Below are 19,955 nucleotides of genomic sequence, written 5' to 3'. Positions count from 1 at the left end.
GGAGCAAGGCAGAGCAAGTCTTGGCATTCCAAGGAGGCAGAAGTCGGGGTTTATCACGTCTCTCCTCTCCAGATTCCAGAGCAGCGCTTCTCAAACACTGGCTCGGGACCCGGTGGGCTAGTCCCAGCCCAGACACCGTCCAGAACGTGGTTCCACAGCCCTGCTCCAGACACCCGGGCTCAGGGCTGGGGCCCCACGCGGCACTTTGAGCACCGTCCCCTGTGCAGCGCGCCAGCGTAAGAGCCGCGGCTCTAGAAGGGAAATGGGGAGGGAAGAGGAGCTTAAGGCCCCCTCGGCCCCCATTTCAGCTGTCCCCCAAGAAAGGGACTATGCTTCCCCAGCCCGAGTCTCTGACCTAAGGGGAGCATTTCATTACAGACGGGCGACAAGGAAGGAAACGCCAGCTTTATTTTCCACGAGGGCAGATTATTACATAAAATTCAAGACTTTATACAAAATGAAAGAAAATGCAGGGTCCCTTGTTCTAAAAGCAGGAAAAAGGTGGTGGTGGGGACGCCTCGATGGCTCAGTCGGTGAAGTGTCCGCTGTTAGCTTGGGTCATGATCCCAGAGTCCTGGGTTCGAGTCCCGCCTGGGGCTCCCCGCTCAGTGGGGAGTCGGCCTCTCCTGCTGCTCCTCCCCCCGCCGGCTCGTGCTCGCGCACACTCTCGAATAAATAAATAAAATCTTTTGGAAAAAAAAAATGGGGAAAAAAACGTTTTTTCCTTCTTCCCTGAGTTCTCTCTCAGCCCATCATGGTGTTGCATTTTGTTTTAAAAATTGTTCGTTGTGCTAAAATGCACATAGTATAAAAATCCACCGTCCTAACCATTTCCGGTGTGCAGTCCAGCACTTAGTACAGTCGCCTTGTTGAACAGCCGTCGCCGTCATCCCTCTCCGGAATTCTGTTGTCTTACAAAATGGAAACTCTGTCCCCATGAAACAAGAGCCTCCCAAGCCCCCCTCCCCTCCGCCCCAGCCCCCCAGCCATCTACTGCCTGTCTCTGTGACTTGACTACTCAGTCTGCACCTCATATGAGTGGAGTCACACGGCCTGTTGTCTCTGTGACAGAGCCCGAGGTCGCCAGGATGCATCCGTGGGGCAGCAGGTCAGAACTCACTCTCTTTTCAAGGCTGCACAGTATTCCGCCATCAGTACAGGCCACATTTTGGGCATCCGTTCGTCTGCCCACGGACGCCCGGCCTGCTCCCACCTCTTGGCTGTCGCGTTGAGGCTGCTACGAATGTGGGAGCACAGATATCTCTTCAAGACCCGGATTTCAGTTCTTCTGTGCATCTCCCCAAAAGTAGAATTGCGGGATCGATCGCAGGGACATTTGATTTTTATTTTTTAAGGAACTTTGCCCAGCGTTTCTTATTTGCTAATTAATGTTGGGCCCCCTCGGGCATAGGGGTTCTGCCTGGAGAAGCGCAGACCCTCACAGGCTCCTAGGGCCCAAGCCCTTGACCCTGCCCCAGTGCTCGGGTGTGCGCTTTCGACCTAACCTTCCTGGTGCTGGGGCCCCTGAGTGGCTGCACTGTTCTCCTGGCCCTTCACCAGGGGGAGCAGAAAGGAACTGGGGAGAGAAAGTAGGGGTGAGGGATACAGTGAGGCCAGAGGAGGTGGTTTTGAGTATGTGTGTATAAAGATCTGTGTTCCCAGACTTTTCTGTCTGTTGTTTGGCCAAATGAACCTTTCAGTGTTGGCCTCCTGCATCAAGCCATGTTCCCTCCTCTTCAAGTAGGTGGGAAGCTCGGTGACCCCAGATCTGAACCTGGGATAGTGACAGGAAGTGCATGTAGCGGGCCTCAGGGGGGCCCCACCTTCCTGCCAGTTTCGGGGTGGCAGCCCCATAAACACAACGGGGTCTTGCTCCCTGGAGCCTAAACACAGCATTCACACGCATGCTTTCTTCTCTAAGCCTCAGTTTCTGCATCTAAAGACAGGGTTGCCTCAAGTACATACAAGTGAAGGTCAAGGTCTTGGGTGGGGCTCCGCTGTGGAGCTATGGACATGCTCAGCAGCGGGGCCATGGCTGTTTATGGCTGCGGCTGTGTCCCTTTATCTGTGGCTGGGGCGTGCAAAGGCAGGATGAAGTAGAAGCTTCTCCACGGCCTGGCTCGCCACTGGGAGAGCATGTCTCTTTGTTCTGACTTCACGTCCTCCGTGCTGTCTGCTGTTAGTAACACACAAGCAGTTTATGTCATGGAACGTGACTGCGGTGTCATCGCTACGACTGGCGTGCCGTAGAGTGTGTGGGCATCTCAGTAACTCCACGTGAACCGTTGGGGCCCGTTCCCCGACGGAAAGCCAAAATAAAAAGGTACCTGACAAAGCATGCCTCTCAGTGGGCCTGACAACAGCTTAGAAATTAACGTTTATTATAACCACTATAAATATACCTAATAACATTTTCGTAACCGTTTTATTGTGATGTAATTCACACAGCATATAATTCACCCATTTTTATAGTGTACAGTTTTTAGTATATTCACAGAGTTGTGCAGCCATCACCACAATCAATTCTAGAACATTCCGTCACCCCAACAAGGAGGTCTCTACCCTTCAGCCATCACTCCCCGCTCCCTGTTTCTTCTCAACCCTTCAATCTCTGGCAACTGCTAAGTTGCTTTCTTCTCTGTAGACTTCCCTCCGGGACATTGCATGTATGTCTATGTACACGGAATCACGTAGCACATAGACCTCTGTAAGGGACATCTTCCATTCGGTGCAGCTTTTACAAAATTAATTCATGCTGTAGCATGTACCAGAACTCTGCTTCTTTTTATGGCTAAATGACGCTCTGGGGTATGGAAGTGCCACATTTGGTTTATCCATTCATTCGCTGATTGACATGCGGGCTGCTTCTGCTTTGGGACCATTGTGAAGAGTGCTGCGGGGAACATTTGTGTGCGGGTTTTCACTATCTTCACTTCTCTTGGGTGGATACCTCGGTGTGGAGTCGCTGGCCGGTACGGCCCGTCTGCGTGTAACATGTATGGAACCGCCACACTGTCTTCCAAAAGCAGTGGCACCACTTTCCGTTCCCACCGGCAGGAAAGCAGGGTTCCGATTTCTCATACCCTCACCAGCACTTGCTGTCTGACTGGACGACAGCCTTCCTGGGGGCGGGGGGGATGCCGCTGTGGTTCTCCTGTGGTTTTCCCTGATGGTTAAAGATGTTGAGTATCTTTCCAAGTGTTTCTTGGCCGTGTGCATGACTTCCTAGGGGAGATGTCTGTTACTGTCCTTTGCCCAGTGTTTACATTGGATTAAGTGACTTTATTATTGAGTGGCAAGAGTTCTGGATACATTTGATCCAAGGCATTTATCACATACATGACTTGCATATGTTCTATGTATGGGTTTTTTGTTTTGTTTTTGTTTTTGTTTTTGTTTTACTTTCTTGAAGGTGTTCTCTGAAGTATAGATTTTAAACATTTTGATGAAGTTCAGTGTCTCTCTCTTTTTTCTCTTGTTGTTTGTGCTTTTGGTGGCAGATCTAAGAAACCATTGCTTGACCCCAGGTCATAAAGATGAACTCATTTTCTTCTAGTTTCATAGTTTAGGCTGTTAAAGTATTTAATTCATTTTGAATCCGTATTTGTACATGGTATTGTGATATTTTTGTCTAGGTTTGGTGTCGGGGTAATACTTGGAGTCCACTTAAAGTAGGAGATGAGAACAACTAGAAAACCGCCCCTTTTGGGGGGGATGTGTACAGCTGGGAGATGTTAGCGTCTCTCACAGAGACTGAGATTCCAAGGGCGGAAGAAGAGAAGGGCGGACCTGTCCGGCAGGACCGCGGTATGAGAACCATTTAGGTCTCACCTCGCACCTGCTGATCTGTCTGAAGATCAGTGTGGTCCACAGCCTCCATTTGTCCGGAGCAGTGGGCACCTACCCTCAGAAACGTTCCCATCCGCCTGCTGCTCCAAGAATGCCGGAGTGCTTCCTGCTCTGTAAGATACGTGCTCAGTATCGAGGGGAGACCTGCTCTCCGACCCCTCACCTGCGCTTGGCACCTCGTTACTCCCTTTGTGACCTTGGCTGCAGGTCTCTGGCTCTGAATTCTTCCAGTTTGGATTCTGACCCCGTTACCCCCCTCCTCTGTGGGTACAGAAGAAGTCCTCACTTTTCATTCTGCGGATGCTGGGCCGCATCGCCCCCAGCGCTGATGGAACATTTGGCCTGCTTGAAGCTGCTTCTTCTCTTCCACCTTTCTTTTTACCTGGATTCTTCAGGCTGTCCTGTCTGCTTGAATTTGGAGCTGCTAACTCGTCCTTCCTCGTTGGTGCTGCCCGCTCCCACAGCCCCCTTACGCCAGAATCCAGACTTGTGTTTCCCCTCCTGGACGTCCCATCCCGATACCAACTGACCTCACCTCCCCCCACTCCTCCCACCTGTCCATATCGTTGGTCCTGGTTCTCCTGGCCTGTCCCATCCCGCTGCCGATCACGTGTCCGCTGCGACCCCATGGTATTGACTTTCAAGGTGAAATTTGTTTCCCTCTGCGGTTGAGTTAACTACATGAAAGCATATCCTTTGACCGAGGGTCTTTGTAGATGGAGAAACAAGGAAGTGCTACGGCTTTCCAGGGGAGGATTACCTTTAAGCTCTGTGGAAGGTTCCTCATATCACCAAGCAAAGCTCTGGAAACCTTTCAAAGCAGACTGAAAACTCAAACCTCAGAATCACACTGCTTTCTGGTAGGGCCGTATCCAAGGTTTAAACTGGAGCCAAGCCATCCTGCGAATGTTCTCTCCATGTTGCCTTTCTGTTTAAAAAAGGGAGAAGACGGAAGCAATAGATTAAAATGATATACAGGGTACATAATCGCTTTGGTTGCAGAATAGGTCGCCCTGAGATTTCTGCAGGTTCCCAGAGAAGCAGCCAGATCAATTTGAACAGGAACCTCACAACCTAAGTATAATTAAAAAAATATAACTTCTGGGACCTGGGTGTGTGGGGGTGACGGGGGAGGGGGATATCTGAGGATAAGCCCAGGAGGACTTACCACATTTCAGGTGAATTTAGTGAAAAGAAACTCATAGTTAGGCGTATCCTGGAAATTTTTCTGTATTACAATAATAAATAAAATGTCACAAACCCATCCAGATAGAAAAGGCAGGTTGCTTATAATGGAATTAAATTCAGATTGATCAGAAACTAGCTCGAGTGAGAAGGGACGTCCATTGAAAGGACACGGGAAATTCGGAGCAGGAAAACCCACAGCCTCATAAACAACTCAGTTGGGCCTAGAACATCTCCTCCTCCTCCTCCTCCCCCTCGTCTTCCTCCTTATTTCGTCTTCCTCCTCCCCTCCTCCTTCTCCCCCTTCTTCTCCTGGATACACCTCTTTTTGTCACATTGCAGTTAACTCTAAGAGAAAAGATACGTGGCTCCGCTCATCCGTGTTCAACAGGCTGAGGAGCAGTCTGCGTCCCCGCTCCTGATCCGATCCTTCTGGGCACTCCAAACAAAAAAGAGCCCAGGTCTTTTCCTGGGCATGCAAATGGCTTTAAATAGAAAAAGGCTGGGGTGCCTGGGTAGCATGGTCGGTTAAGTGTCCGACTCTTGGTTTTGTCTCCAGTCGTGATCTCAATGGTCGCGAGATTGAGCCCCATGTTGGGCTCCTCGGAAGGCGTCTGCTTAATTAAGACTTTCTCTCCTGCACCTCCCCAGTAATAAATAAATAAATAAATAAATCTTTAAAAAAAAAAAAAAGAAAAAGGCTGATTGTCTTAGCCTGGATTTCTTAGAAGCCAGAGCGCAAGGCAAAGTTTACACACTAACATGTATTGGGAGGTGTTATTCCCAGAGAAGCAGAGTGGGGGCAGGGGAGGTGAATGGCACGAGGAAGGCGAGAAAGTAAACTGAGGCATATTGCTGAGCTGGCCGTAGCTTCTCAAAAAAGTAAATCTGGATGCTCAGCCGTGGTTATGAAGACCTGCTTCGAAGAGATGGGAGACTGCTGAGTCTCAGAACAGCGTGTTGGCAGGTGCAGAGGGGGCGAGAGAAGAAATGTGCACGTGCTTTGTCTCATGATACCTTCTCATCCCCGGCTGCTTTGGTCCAAGCCCACCTCCCCCCATGCTCATGAGTTGCAGTACCCATCCCCCAGGCAGCGTCTGTGGGTCTAGCCAGGAGCACGCGGGCCCTGGCCCTGCTGTGGGTCCAGCCACCACGGGGAGAAACTGAGTCTCTACTTCTGAGCAGTCTGAGATCATTCTTGATGTTAGGAGGTAACCAGCTGCAGGTGAGACTTTAGGAATGACCCATGGCATTAGTCAGGTTCTCCAGAGAAACAGAACCAATAGAATGTGTACATAAACTGAACGAGATTTGTTATAAGAACTTGACTCATGTGCATGTGCAGGCTAGCGAGTCCAAACTTGCAGTGCGGGCTGGCAGGTGTGAGAACCAGTGGTACCATTCCGGCCCAAAGGCAGTCTGCTGGAGAATCTTTTCTCACTCTGGGGAGGGTCCCGTTTTTATTTCTTCTCAGTCCCTTCAACTGATTAGATGTAGCCCACCCACCCACTATAGAGGACACTTTGCTTTCGTCTACCATTTAAGATGTTACTCTTATCCAAAAACACCCCTGCAGAAACAACCAGAATGGTATTTGTCCGAGTAACTGAGCATTCCATGGACTAGTCTAGGTGGCACATAAAATGAACCATCCCGCCTGAGAATTTCTGGGCTTGCTCAAGAAATTCTCTGCCAAGGTGCAGAATTTGGGCAGGACCACAGGAAGCTGGGGTGGAGCAGACTGGTCCCCTACATCAGACTCAGCACACAAATTGACCACCACGTCTGACACAAGATTATTACCGTATGGGTCATCATTGTTGTGCAGACACTATCATTGATTGCTTGTTTATCTTTAAACTCTATTGACTCGCCTCTTGCTAGTGAAAACTTTATTGTTTAAACCAGTTGTACTTTGAGGGTATCTTTTGCCACGTTTGAAAAGAATGGACAAAAAGAATTTTCAACACTGAACTTCGTCTTTTTCTCGGAAAACCATTATTCCAAACTGTAGCCTTTGCCTTCCTAATCATGTTTTCTTTGGGGGAAAGAAAATGAGACATGGCCTAACCTCGATATACTTAGAACAAACATACCACGTGAATGTGAGTGTGAATGTGCCAAGGGACGTGATTTAGATCATTTCTATGTCCCATATAAATGGAAATGCTGCTGTATTAAGTTGGTCTTCTTTCTCTTCCTTGAGTGGCTCCTTGTAGATTTTTGACCTACTCCACAGCACCGCCCACATGTTCCTGCCTCTCCACATACACACTGTCTCACTCAGCACAGACTTCAGCTGCAAGCAGTGTAACAGAATTGTTGATGGTGTGGTTCAGTGCAACAAAATTAGGAGTGACGACATGGCTTACGTTCTCTCTTTCATGCTAACTCTTGGAAGTATGGGGTGCATTTTCCGCTTACAGCGCGTCTCCATTTGGATTTCCCAGGTTTCAGATGCGCAGTAGGCGCCCATGGCTCATGGCTGCCATATTGGATAGCACAGCTCTCGAGCGTGGATCTAAACCTTGGCCGCATATTGGGGTCATCTGGGGCTTTAAAATACTGATATCGGGGTCCTCCCCTGCAGCGATTCCGATTTAATGGGGCTGGGTTGAGGCCTCGGCTCCTCAGGTGTCTTTTATACTCAGGCTTAAGAACAACCAGTCTCTAGGGTGTTCTCCCTGAGAAGGTAAGTCCTCCCTCGACTTCCCCCTCCCTCTCCTCTGGCGACCTCTCTTTCCCTCCATCCCCGTGAGACCCACACTGTAAACAGAAATTAAGCAAGCTCTAACTTGGGTCATGGGGGGAAGAAAAACAGAAACAGGATGGTATTAAATTCTGTCTGACAGGCAAGAGTGAGCAAGCTGATCTCATCTGTCTTCTCCGGGTCTGTTTACCAACAGACTCCGTAATGATTTGCTTGCCACTGCCCTTTAGGCTTGCGGTGTGTTTCCTGATCTCTCTTTGCCAGAGAGTTCTCTGAGAATTAGGAATCACTGATGGACACTAGAGATTTGGCAAGATTTCCCCCTCCGTTCCACTGGGAGCTTCCCGAGGGAACAGAGGCGTTCTGTGTGGATCCGGGTTCCCGGAGACCCCTCCAGGAAACCAAGCGTCTCGTGACTTCTGCAGAGCCCATTTCTCTCTGCGCCCTAGACAAGCAAACTCTCCTTCTCTACAAATAGAAACCAGCCCAGACAAACCACAGAGACTCGGGTTTCCAAATGCGTCCCGAAAAGATTGTTTCAGGGCACTGGACAAATGAGGCATGAGTAATGCAGTCAGCGAGGAAACCAACCGCGGCGCCCCACATCTGAAACCCGGGGTGTCGGCAGGCAGCTGTTCGGCGGTTCCAGCAGCCCACAGACACCTGGGGCCCCATCTGCCCCGTGGGTCCCTTGCATTCAAATTAGACTTCCCAGGGAGGGCACAGAGCTTGAGGCCATGCGTCTTGGGGAACAGAAAATTACTGAGGGCTTTCTGGGGGCTGAACAACAGATGGAGGATAGAATCACTTGGAGGATGTCATGAGTTGCTTGATTTTTACTCTGGATGTTCTCAGTCTGGAATTCGTAAAGCAAATGGCCCACGGAAGAGCTTTTTGCTTTAGTAAACACATGGCCCAGCCTTTGCCACAGAGCCGACAGCCCTCCATCTGCTGGGATGCTAAGCCCTTTACGCCGACCTTCAGGTAGAGGAAGTGGGCCAGTGCGTCTGCCCTTATCCATCCAACCTGTCACCCAGAGCCTGTAACTGCAAATGCCAGTTGGTATCAAGGGAACATCGTGGCTGTGGTTAAGACAGTCGGGAGAGCTCAGTGAACAACTCGCACAGGAACGAATCCCATGAATTTACTAACGACATCCACAGATGGTCACCTTGCCTACCAGCACAGTTCCCATAAAGGCAACCATATTGCCTATGCTCTCCTAGAGTCTGTCTTCTCCTTTCATGTACAGGTCTGGAGGGAGGGAGCAGGGATCTTGATGACCAACCTTTTCCTCGCTCTGTTCCCAACATGTGCCGTTCCCAGTGTAGTGTACTTGTGCAGCTGTTTTTTTTTTTTTTTTTTTAATTTTTAAAACTTCTTTTTTTTTTCAATGTATTTATTTTCAGAAAAACAGTATTCATTATTTTTTCACCACACCCAGTGCTCCATGCAATCTGTGCCCCTCTATAATACCCACCACCTGGTACCCCGACCTCCCACCCCCCGCCACTTCAAACCCCTCAGATTGTTTTTCAGAGTCCATAGTCTCTCGTGATTCACCTCCTCTTCCAATTTACGCCAACTCCCTTCTCCTCTCTAACACTCCTTGTCCTCCATGATATTTGTTATGCTCCACAAATAAGTGAAACCATATGATAATTGACTCTCTCTGCTTGACTTATTTCACTCAGCATAATCTCTTCCAGTCCCGTCCATGTTGCTACAAAAGTTGGGTATTCATCCTTTCTGATGGAGGCATAATACTCCATAGTGTATATGGACCACATCTTCCTTATCCATTCGTCCATTGAAGGGCATCTTGGTTCTTTCCATAGTTTGGCGACCGTGGCCTTTGCTGCTATAAACATTGGGGTACAGATGGCCCTTCTTTTCACGACATCTGTATCTTTGGGGCAAATACCCAGGAGTGCAATTGCAGGGTCATAGGGAAGTTCTATTTTTAATTTCTTGAGGAATCTCCACACTGTTCTCCAAAGAGGCTGCACCAACTTGCATTCCCACCAACGGTGTAAGAGGGTTCCCCTTTCTCCACATCCTCTCCAACACATGTTGTTTCCTGTTTTGCTAACTTTGGCCACTCTAACTGGTGTAAGGTGATATCTCAATATGGTTTTAATTTGAATCTCCCTGAGGGCTAATGATGATGAACATTTTTTCATGTGTCTGATAGCCACTTATATGTCTTGATTGGAGAAGTGTCTGTTCATATCTTCTTCCCATTTTTTTATATGTTTGCCTGTTTTGTGTGCGTTGAGTTTGTGGAGTTCATTATAGATCCTGGATATCAACCTTTTGTTTGTACTGTCATTTTGTGCAGCTGTTTTAACGAGATATTCTCAGTGTTCATTTATGTCATTGGTAAGAAACAGAACCACAGTTCCTATTGTCCTAAGCTAAAAAGAGAATTAACTGGTTCACAGAGCTGAAAAGTCCAGGGATTCTAGTCAGCTTCAGACACGGTTTGGTCCAGGGCATCAATGATATCATCAGGCCTCTGGTTATTTTTCTCTCTTTAGGCTCTGCTGTCCTCAATGTTGGCTGATTCTCGGGTTTTCTATGGTGGCAGGATAGCCTCCTGCTGACAGCACAGCCCTGTGAACCTCCCAGGTTCAAGTCCAACAGAAATAAGGTCATGTCCTCTCAGTAACTCCCTTGAGGTCTGATTAAACCAGCTCATCCCAAGTTGAACCCTTTGAACCAATGATGGTCATCTACCAGAGTAGGATCATAGACTGCTTCCTGGAGCCCAGACTGGAGCCTTGGTCAAACTCCTACGGTCTGAGAGCAGGCAAGGAGGGCTCCCCAGGGGGAGCTGCCTGGTCTGTCCAAGACAGGGGGCCTTCATCCTCTTGGTCCTTCCTGCTTGACTTCATTGGTCCTTCTTGGATGGAACACACTGCAGAGATTCTGCTCTGGCTGTCTGGGGCAGTGTCCTGGCCTGCCCAGGGGCCACCATCAGACTGAGGACCTTGCAGGACCCACTGGAGATCGTAAGAAACGGGCTTCATGAACTGTCCTATGTATCACAAACTCACGTCCTCTTTTTACTGTTATTTCCCAGGACCTGTGAGTGTAGCACCTTCCTTTACTTCTTTAGTCTGACAACTGAGGACTTGGGGCTTGATTCTCCAGGGAGGTAGCAGAGCCCAGACCCTAAGGCCACCATCCCTGAGTCCAGTCTATGCATGCTCCGCCACTGACTAGCCTGGTCACGAATAAAATACTTGGACCTCTGTGCCGTGGTTTCCTCATCTGTAAATTGGGGACAATCAGATGACCTCCTTTATGTTAATGAGTTAGTACACGTCAATTGCTCTGAGCAGTGTCTCGCGTCTTGTAGGTACTCTGTAGGAAAAATAATCACTTTCACTCTTATGAAGTGGATTCCTCTGTCTATAGGGATCATCAGAGTTAATTTCCAAGCCTGTTCCAAAGAGACATGGCAGCAGGAGGCATTCATCCGGGGTCTTGGTGTCTAAAAACACTGAGTCTATCTTTTTGGCAATAGGATGTCACCATTTCTTGAGAAGGATTTAAACTCAGACTCAGTGTGGCCATAGGAAAGCTACTTTATTTAGCACATCAGAAAAGTTGTTTGGAGCAAGGAACTCTGACCATGTGTGCTTCCCGGGCCTGGTGTCAAGACCCAGGCATGACCAGGGGCCCTTGGGCTAGAGATGCTCTGAGAGCCTGACCCTCAGGTGTCACCCCAGCTGATGTCACCTCCACCCTGTAGGAAAAATGCTCCTTCCAAGGCGTTCTTTGGCTCACTGTGTTCTTACCCTAACAGCCCTCCCACCTCTTGCCCCCACGGAACTGCTCTAACGAAAAGGCCATCAGCTCTGCACATCACGACTTGGCCAGGAAAGTTGCTACAGGTTGGGGCTTGTGCCCAGAGGGATTTGGTTATGATATGCAGGCTTTGTGTTGTCGTCTGTCACCCTCTTGGACACAGACACAACAGGAACATGAATTCCACGGGAGGGACTTTTCACTGCCTGACGGTTTGGACAGGATCCACTGCTGACGGAAACCCCCTAACATTTCGGGAAAAACCTGGGCAGCAAACCGGAGCAGGAGGAAGAGGCAGAAGAATGGGGATGTGACAGTCCGCAGCCTGGTGACACGGAGCAGTGACGGAGCTTAAGGGACCAAGTGGCCCATCTAAGTCTCCCTCACCACCCCCCAGACTCCTAAACCCACAAGGACAGCTTGAATCCATTCCTAAAATGCCTTGAAAAGGAGAAACCCACACCCTCTCCCAGGCTTGTATGCAAGAGCGATCACCAGAACGGGGCTCCGTCCGTCTTCGGGACAGATCGCCCTTTGTCCTGGGGACTAGCCTATGCATTGGAGGCTGTTGGCCGGTATCTCCAGACTCTCTGCACCAGGTACCAGAGGCCCCCCTCCCACTGTTGGGAGCCCAGATGTCTCCGGACCCTGCCCAGTGTCCCCTGGGGGGCCCAGATCTCCCTGGTTGAAAACCATCATCCCAGGCGGTACATCTTTCCAACACTTGAAGGCCTTCTATGTGCCAGGCTTCTGCCAGGTGCTGGTTAAATCAAAAACAATAGGCTCCCATCCTCGGACCCAGAAGAACAGAGTTGAAATCGCATGCAAATTGGTATAAATGCATAGAGCATGCATTGGTGCGTGTAGGGTAAATGAGCCCTGTGTTCTCGCCAAGAAACGCCTGTGTTCCGCTAAAGGCGTTACTTACCGTCTTCCAAAAAAGCCCTCGCTGGCCCCAACGCCTTCCTACTTAGCGCCACCCCCCTCGAAACCATTGTGCACACCCTCCCCCAGTGGAAAGGGACCAGCTGCTCCCAGTCTCCTGCAGAACCACACTTCAGAGGCTTGGCCAGCGTCCTCTCTCCAGGCAGCACTCCAGGTCGCTAACCTCCTGGGAGGCATTGGGGTAATGCCGAAATCATGCCAAACATCTGGATGAGAACGGCAAGATGTGGCCAGTTCTTCCACAGTTTCCACACTGTGCCGCTGGGATGGAATGTGAGAGGGTCCCTCCCTGCCGCGCTGGGACATCCGTGCTCCGTCAGCAGCCCCAGGCTTCCCGCTCTGCAGGGGGGGCGCCACATGTCGGCTCCGCAGCCCTCTCCCACCTTGCTGGGCCTGCTCAGCTTACGGTGGGACCCAGGGACAGGGGCGGTGCCATCCTGACTTCCCCAGCCCCTTCCCCAGCAGCCCCTTTTATGGTATTGTGTCGAGGAGATGCTCAGAAACCAGTAAATGCCTCTAGGTGTTTGATGCGCTAGATGTTCCTCCTGCCACCTTAGAGTCCCCCAGGTGGAGAAAAACGATTGTGATTCTGAGACTTGGGTCACTTCTGCATCCCAAACTATCCAGAAAACCTGAACCAAGCTCCCTGTCCCAGCTGAATGCACGAGAACAATCATAGATGCAAAATATGAGCTTTAAATTACCAAAAAAGGCAGCTGGCCGAAACCATGCCCCTCTCCTGCCAGAGAAGCCAGTGACATCTTAGTGCTCCGGCCTTAGAAGTGCCCTGGGGACCCATGACCTGAAGCCGGGATTTCTACATCCCTAACCTTCCCCTCCCAAGACCTGTTCTCAAAGAGACCCTGTAGCTCATTTTCTGCACGGCCTTGGGTAAGACATCTGAGGAAGGGCTCCAGAGCCAACCAACTACCCCACGGGGTTTCCTGTGGACTGACTGTTAGTGTCAGTTCTGGAAACAGCCTCCCGAAGGTTGCACATACGTGGCAACCCAGAAATCTGGTCATTCCAGGCTTTCAGCTGCCCGTGCCGGGGCCAGGGATGATGAATCACGGGCGGTATAGTCAAGGGAGCACAGAGCAGCACAGAAGGCTTTTGTCCCCTGCTCTAAAACTGAGAACATTCACAGCCCCTGGCCAGCCTGGATTTCAGCAGTGCGCCGTCCCCAGAGAGCTTTGAAAACAGCAGAGACAGCTGTGTGTCCTTGTGTCCTGAGTGTTGCTAGCACGGCCCCCAAGGGGAGAGGTGCCTTGGACCCTCCTGGGAAATGCCTTTCAGCCCCAGGGGGTGGCTGTGATCGGAAAGTGACATGAATGAAAGGGCCCCGTCACACATTTTGGGGGGCTCCCTGAAACCTATCCCCTCTGTCCTGCTCCAGAATTCTCGGTTGTAACAGATGATTTCTGAGGAGCCAGGCCAGAGCTGCCCCCTCCTCCTCCCAACTCCCAGCAAAGTCTGGAGGGATCGCATGCCCCCTCCACAGATGCCCCCAAAGGTAGCCTTCATTGCCTTGGAGGACTGGCCAGATGTTCACCCCGGAGGAGTATTCGCATTCTGGGGATAATCAGATCTTGGGAGTCCGGGACCCCCCTGTCCTGTCTGATGCTGTTTCTCAGCACCTGGGACGGTATGTGGCACAAAGAAATGTTGGTTGAATGACTGAGTGAACGAATGAGAGGAAAGGGGTTTTTAGGCATCACCTTTCAGCGAAAGTCCTCCCCGCCGCTTTTACCCTGGAGAGTTGTAAACAAACATACGGGAAGGAAAACGTTATAATAAACCTCATTACGCTCATCACCAGCTTCAGTAAGCATTTACCGAGATTTACCTGGTTTTATTTTTTGCTTTTATTATGGAAATGCGCAAGCATACCTAAAAACAGGAGACGAACAAACCCCATGGGAGTGTCACCTAGCTTCAATGATTACCCTTGATGGCCACGAGCCTCCCCCGAGCCTGACCACGCTGAACGCACGGGACACAGCTTTAAAGCCCCCCGCATTTGGGAAGTAACCAGATCAATGCATTTCTGGGCTGTTTAGAGAGAAACAAACCTAACATCTTATAATTACATCCAACTTCCTTTCTGGAACGAGTTCCAGAAAATGGCTTTTTTTTTCCCCCCTTCTTCTCCCTTTGATCTGATCAGCAGCCCGCAGATGTCAGGCTGTGTGCATGTTAGTGCGGACATGGAAACACATAGTAAAGCACCCCCCCTGCACACAGCAGGTCATTATCTGTGTTTATCTTATCAGGATACTCCTAAACCAGGCCCACTTAGAACAAGGCGTCCCCAGTTCAGTTTATAAATCCAGTGTCCCAGGCGGAAAACAATTTGAAAGGCAGCATTGTTACTGGACAAGGCTGTGTCTGTGATACCAGAGTCTGTATGGTAACAGCCTGTCCCGCTAATAAATTGCCGGCCCCGGGGTTGTGGCCAGGGACCTTGGCAGAACGTCGCGCCCTGTGTCTTCTCCTTCCCAGGCCCATCATCCCGATGGCCGTAGCGATCCAGTCAGACAGAAGAGCATTTACAGAGCTCCTGGGATCCTGGGGTCGTGGATTCTCCTCTCGGGGGCTTGGTCCCCACCATGGGACACATCCCCTGGCTGTGACTCCAGGCTTCCGGAAGGGATCGAACCCAGGGGTCTGCCCCCGTGGTGTATGTAGTGAACTCCTCATTCTGGATCCTTGGCTTTTTGGTTTCTGTGACATGGTTTGACGACAGTGGGCATGGACGGTGATTGTGGGAGGCAGGGAGCCAAAGTCTTTCTCGCTTCCCTCCTGTGACCCAGCCTTACCCTGGGCCCTTCCTGCGAGCACACTGAGGGACACCTTCATCCAGGGGCGGTCAGGGAAGCTTTGCAGTCCAAGTACATATACAGAAGTACTTTGTAAAACCAGGAAAGGCCATGTGAAAGTGGGTGTCATTGTTAGGGGAAAAAACGGACAAGAATTCTGTGGGCAAAGTGTCACGGGACACACAAGGGCACAGACGGTCATCGCCAGCCTTGGACTGGGGTCCTAAGTTCCTTGGACTGGGGTCCAAAACACAGATGCTGAAGATCTCACAAGGCTGCCGCAGAAATAAGCCAGTGCTGTATGGGAAGCATCTAGAAGAGTGCAGAATGCAGCAGGGCTTGGGGAAGATAGATAATGGTAAAGTAACAAGATCATTACAATAGTTATGTGCAATATAATTTACAGTGTGATTGTTAAAGGCAAGTTCAAAGGGGCGCCTGGATGGCTCAGTCAGGGTAGCATCTGCCTTTGGCTCAGGTCCTAGGATCGAGCCCCACATCAGGCTCCCTGCTCAGCCTGGAGCCTGCTTCTCCCTCTGCTCCCTGCTCCTGCTCTCTCTTGCTCTCTCTGTCTCCCCAACAAATACATAAAATCTTTGAAAATATAAAAATAAAAACAAATTTATGGAAATGCTAAAAAAAAAAAAAAAAGGCGAGTAGGCCTCTATGGGCAAATTGGAAAATTCTTCATGGGGAATGGCAGTAAATTAGAAGAAATTTTCCATGGAAGTCGCAGAGTTAGAGGCAGTGAGGTTGTACTAAAGAGCATGGGTTCTTTTTGAATGCCGGACAGTGGGCCGCCCCTGAAGGCTCTTGAGCGAGACAAGCATGGTGACGAATGTCCGAGAAGCCCAGAGGGAAGAAGGGCAGACGTTGGAGGAGTCTGATGGTGGTGAACCCATGCAGGGTGTCTTCAAGCTCCCGGCCTTGGGTCTCCGATCTGTCGAGTGGGAATGAGTAGCCGCCCCCTCCCATCCCGCAGCTGTCCCGGTGGGGCCCCTTTGAAATAGTGGCCGTTCTTTTCTGTGCTTTTTTTTTTTTTTTTTTTTTTTTTTTTTAAAGATTTTATTTATTTATTTGACAGACAGAGATCGTAAGTAGGCAGAGAGGCAGGCAGAGAGAGAGAGAGGAGGAAGCAGGCTCCCTGCTGAGCAGAGAGCCCGATGCGGGGCTCGATCCCAGGACCCTGGGATCATGACCTGAGCTGAAGGCAGCGGCTTAACCACTGAGCCACCCAGGCGCCCCCTTTTCTGTGCTTTTAAGCAAGATCCTCTGTCGGTGCGGTGGACAGTGGGGGTGGTTCGAAGGATGGAGCCGTGTGAGGCAGAGGCGAAGGTCGGGATCCAGGAGGAGACCCGGGGAGGACCCGGGTACAGGCCTACGCTCTCCTGCTCCTTCCCAGCCCGGAGACCCCCGCGGAAATGCCAGCCCCTCGTAAAGACCCTGCCTTCCTCTCCAGCGCCCCCCCCCCACCTCCGTTCACTCTTGATCCCACCAGCCAACCTGTTTCCTTCGGAGCCCTTCGCAGCCTGTAATTATATATACTTTTCCTCTCTCCTTAATTATTATCTGTCTCACCTCGCAGACTCTCTGCCCCGCACCAGGGTCTGTTTTGCCACACCTGGCGTCCAGGTGTGACAGATGCTCCCTCCCACCCCTCACCGCCCCGGACTAGTCTCCTCAGGCCACCGTAACTAATTACCGCAGACCGGGGGGCTTAACGCAGCAGAGATGGGTCCCCTCCCCACGCTGGAGGCCAGAAGTCTGCAGTCAGGGTGTGGGCAGGGCCACCCGCCCTCCGAAGGCTCCGGGGGACAGTCTTCCCTTGCCTCTTCCAGCCTCCAGCGGCTCCAGGCAACTCTTGGGTTGGGAGGCGGCAGGCCCGTCTCTGTCGCCGTCCTCACGTGGCCCTGTCCTCTGCCCTGTGTCCTTCCTCTGTCTGTCTCTTCTTTGGACACTTGTCATTGGATATAGGGCCTTCCCAGATAACCCCAGCTGATGTCCGCTCCAGATCCTTAACTTAAATACATCCACAAAGACCCTTTTCCCAAATAAGGTCAAATTCGCAGGACAGAAATTCAACGGCAAAAATCAAGCCTGGCATGAGGCAGAGCGCATGGAGCAAATGGGTTGGTGCTCAGGGGAGGTCTGCGGGGGGGCGGGGAGGCATTGAGGCAGAGACCGGAATCCGGTAAGGAACACGGGCATCTGGTAGCCAGGGGGGTGCGGTGACCAGGTGTGGAGCTCCCATCTCTGCCCTTCTTGGCATTCCTGACCTCTGACCTCCGTGTAGGCCACTCCCGTGATTTCCAGAGAGAATCAAAGGATTCAGTACAAGACCCAGGAAAGGGGCAGATCTCTCTTGAGGGAAGAGAGAACAAACGAGAGGTCCAGGACAGTTTTGCTCCCCAGTTCAGGGAAGCCAGCCCTTGGCTTGGAAAGAGGGAGCGGGAGAGAAGGACTTGCTCTGGGAGGAGGAAGAGGCAGAGTGGGTATCTGGGGAGTCCCCACCGCCTCCAGGCCACAAATCAAGGCCAGCCGACTCTGCAGGGCAGCCCAGGGCCAAGCAGCTGGCCGGCCCCAGCCGCGGTCTTTCTATAGGTGGCCTAGGGCTCGTCAAAGAGAAACGGGATTTCAGAGCGTAGCGGACAGAGCCCGACACGACCCCCCCCCACACCTCCTCTGTCCAAGCCTTATTCGCCTCTTCCTGCCACCGGTCCTCAGCCAGCCGTAGGGCCTCTGGAGAGGACAAAATGGACAAGACAGAGCCAGGCGGCAGGGGAGGGACAGCAGACAGACCCCCTCCCTTCCAGCATAGCACCTGCAACCCCACAGCAGACGGGTGGATCTGGGGGTGCTCCCAGAACGGGGGGACCCAAGTTGCAGCTGGGTCAGGGTCTGTCACCCCTCAGAACTGGCTCTTTCTTGAGGAACCCCCAAGCCAGGTCAGCTCCCCAACCAGGGGCTCCCCGGTGGCGAGGGCCACGGAGGGGAGCACCCTGGAGGCGCCTCAGGGGTGGCAGAGTGGCGAGCAGCCGAGGGCCCAGGGACTGTGGTAACTGGGGGACATCGAGGGGACAGTTCCTCTGAAGCCCATGAAACAGGAGCCTGTGCAGGAAGCTGCAAAGGACACCAGAGCTCAGGGAAGTGTCCCGAAGGAGCACATTCCAGCTTCTCCAACGATGGTTTCCGTGAGCAAGAAATCGGTGCCATCTCAGAATAAAGTCCTATCTTCAGGCTAACACGACTCTGTGAGGTCGGCCGCACAGCACCCAGAGACCCTGGTGTTGGTCTTGGGGACCGGCATGTCTCAGCAGGCAAGTGGCTGCAGGCTGGGGACCCCAACACTGCCTTCTCTCTCTCTCTCCTACCCCTCCTTCCCTCCAAACTCCCTGAGCGTGGCCCCGACTGAGACTGTCCCCTCACAACGGCAGAGCAGCAAGGAGGGCCCAGCAAGCTGACCATCTTTTCCTCTAAGGAGCCAGAGAGCAAACATTTTAGGCTTTGTGGCATTTACGCAGTTCTGCCCTTTTAACTCCCAAGCAGCCACAAATAGTAGAGATGGGCGGGTGTGGCTGTGTGCCAGCTCGACTCTGGTTACAAAAGCAGGACAGGTTAGGTTTGGCCTGGGGCCAGCGTTTGGCGATCCCTGGACAGTGGGGAGCTATGGAGTGTTTGGGAGCAGAGGAGTAGTCTGCTCGGGGAAGATGGCTTTAGCAGCTTGGGTGGCAGAGCTGGGCCCGGGGCTGGGAAGCCTGGAGTTCCCTTGGCTCACGTGAGCTCTGGGCTCCTGAGCATACAGCAGTTTTGCTAAGATAACCAGGCGTCTTTCATACTTCTGGAAGGCAAGATGCTCGCTACTCGGGGACCACCCAAGGAGCGGACAGTTTACTGATCTCATTTTTAAATAAAATATTTTAATAACGTTTATGAGTTCTCTGTAGGCCAGGGTCCTCCCGGCATCTGGGCCACGTCTGGTTCAAGAGTGCTTTGGGGGCAGCTCTGCCCATCTTGGAGCCCCTGTGTTTGGATTAAAGACGGGAGGAAGGGAGGGAGGAAAGGAAGTAGGTCCCCTGGGCCACAGGCGTGCTGGACGGGCTGTCCACAGCCTGCGCAGATCGGGAGAAGGGCAGGGCCCGTGGGGAGCCAAGGGCTCACATACCCTCCTGGGGCTAAGGGCAGCCGGGGAGCAGGGTGGGCCCAGGTAAGTGGTGGTTGAGGTACCTGCTGAATTGGGAGGTTCGCCTTAGACTGAGGTTGGGGCAGGGGACAGTTCGCTTTGGATTCTGGTCATTCCTTGTTTTGTTCCATTTCCATGGGGGGGACTCTCCCTACTATAAAATCGATCCAGATGTTTGGTTTATATGAAGATATTTGGCATCTGATAAAGCCCACGGGATGCTGATGGAATTTAATATTCTTTTAGTGCTGGGTGGACCCAAATCGTGTTACCGCCACCCCCTCCTGGCAGACAGCTCCTGCCTGAGGGAGCAGACCGTGCAGAGGCCCGAGCCCCGTGCAGGCCCGAGAGCCAGCGAGGCCGCAGGACGCTGCTAGGACGTGCAGTGCCGTTCCCTCCGCCTCCCTCTCCCCGCAGCCCCCTCGGGCCGTGTGCGCAGCGACTCAGAGAC

At 51.7% G+C, this 19,955-nt stretch overlaps 1 protein-coding gene across 13 annotated transcripts in view; it reads left to right on the top strand.

Annotated features, from left to right (window-relative positions):
* Positions 1-19,955, top strand: part of SLC39A11 (solute carrier family 39 member 11) — a 395,845-nt gene that overhangs the window by 345,947 nt on the left and 29,943 nt on the right. The window lies entirely within an intron of this gene.

This window comes from Mustela nivalis (assembly GCF_964662115.1).
Source record: "Mustela nivalis genome assembly, chromosome: 17".
NCBI classification, from domain to species: Eukaryota; Metazoa; Chordata; class Mammalia; order Carnivora; family Mustelidae; genus Mustela; species Mustela nivalis.
Note: the sequence above shows the minus strand (reverse complement) of the source record. Positions and strands in the feature narration are given on the sequence as shown.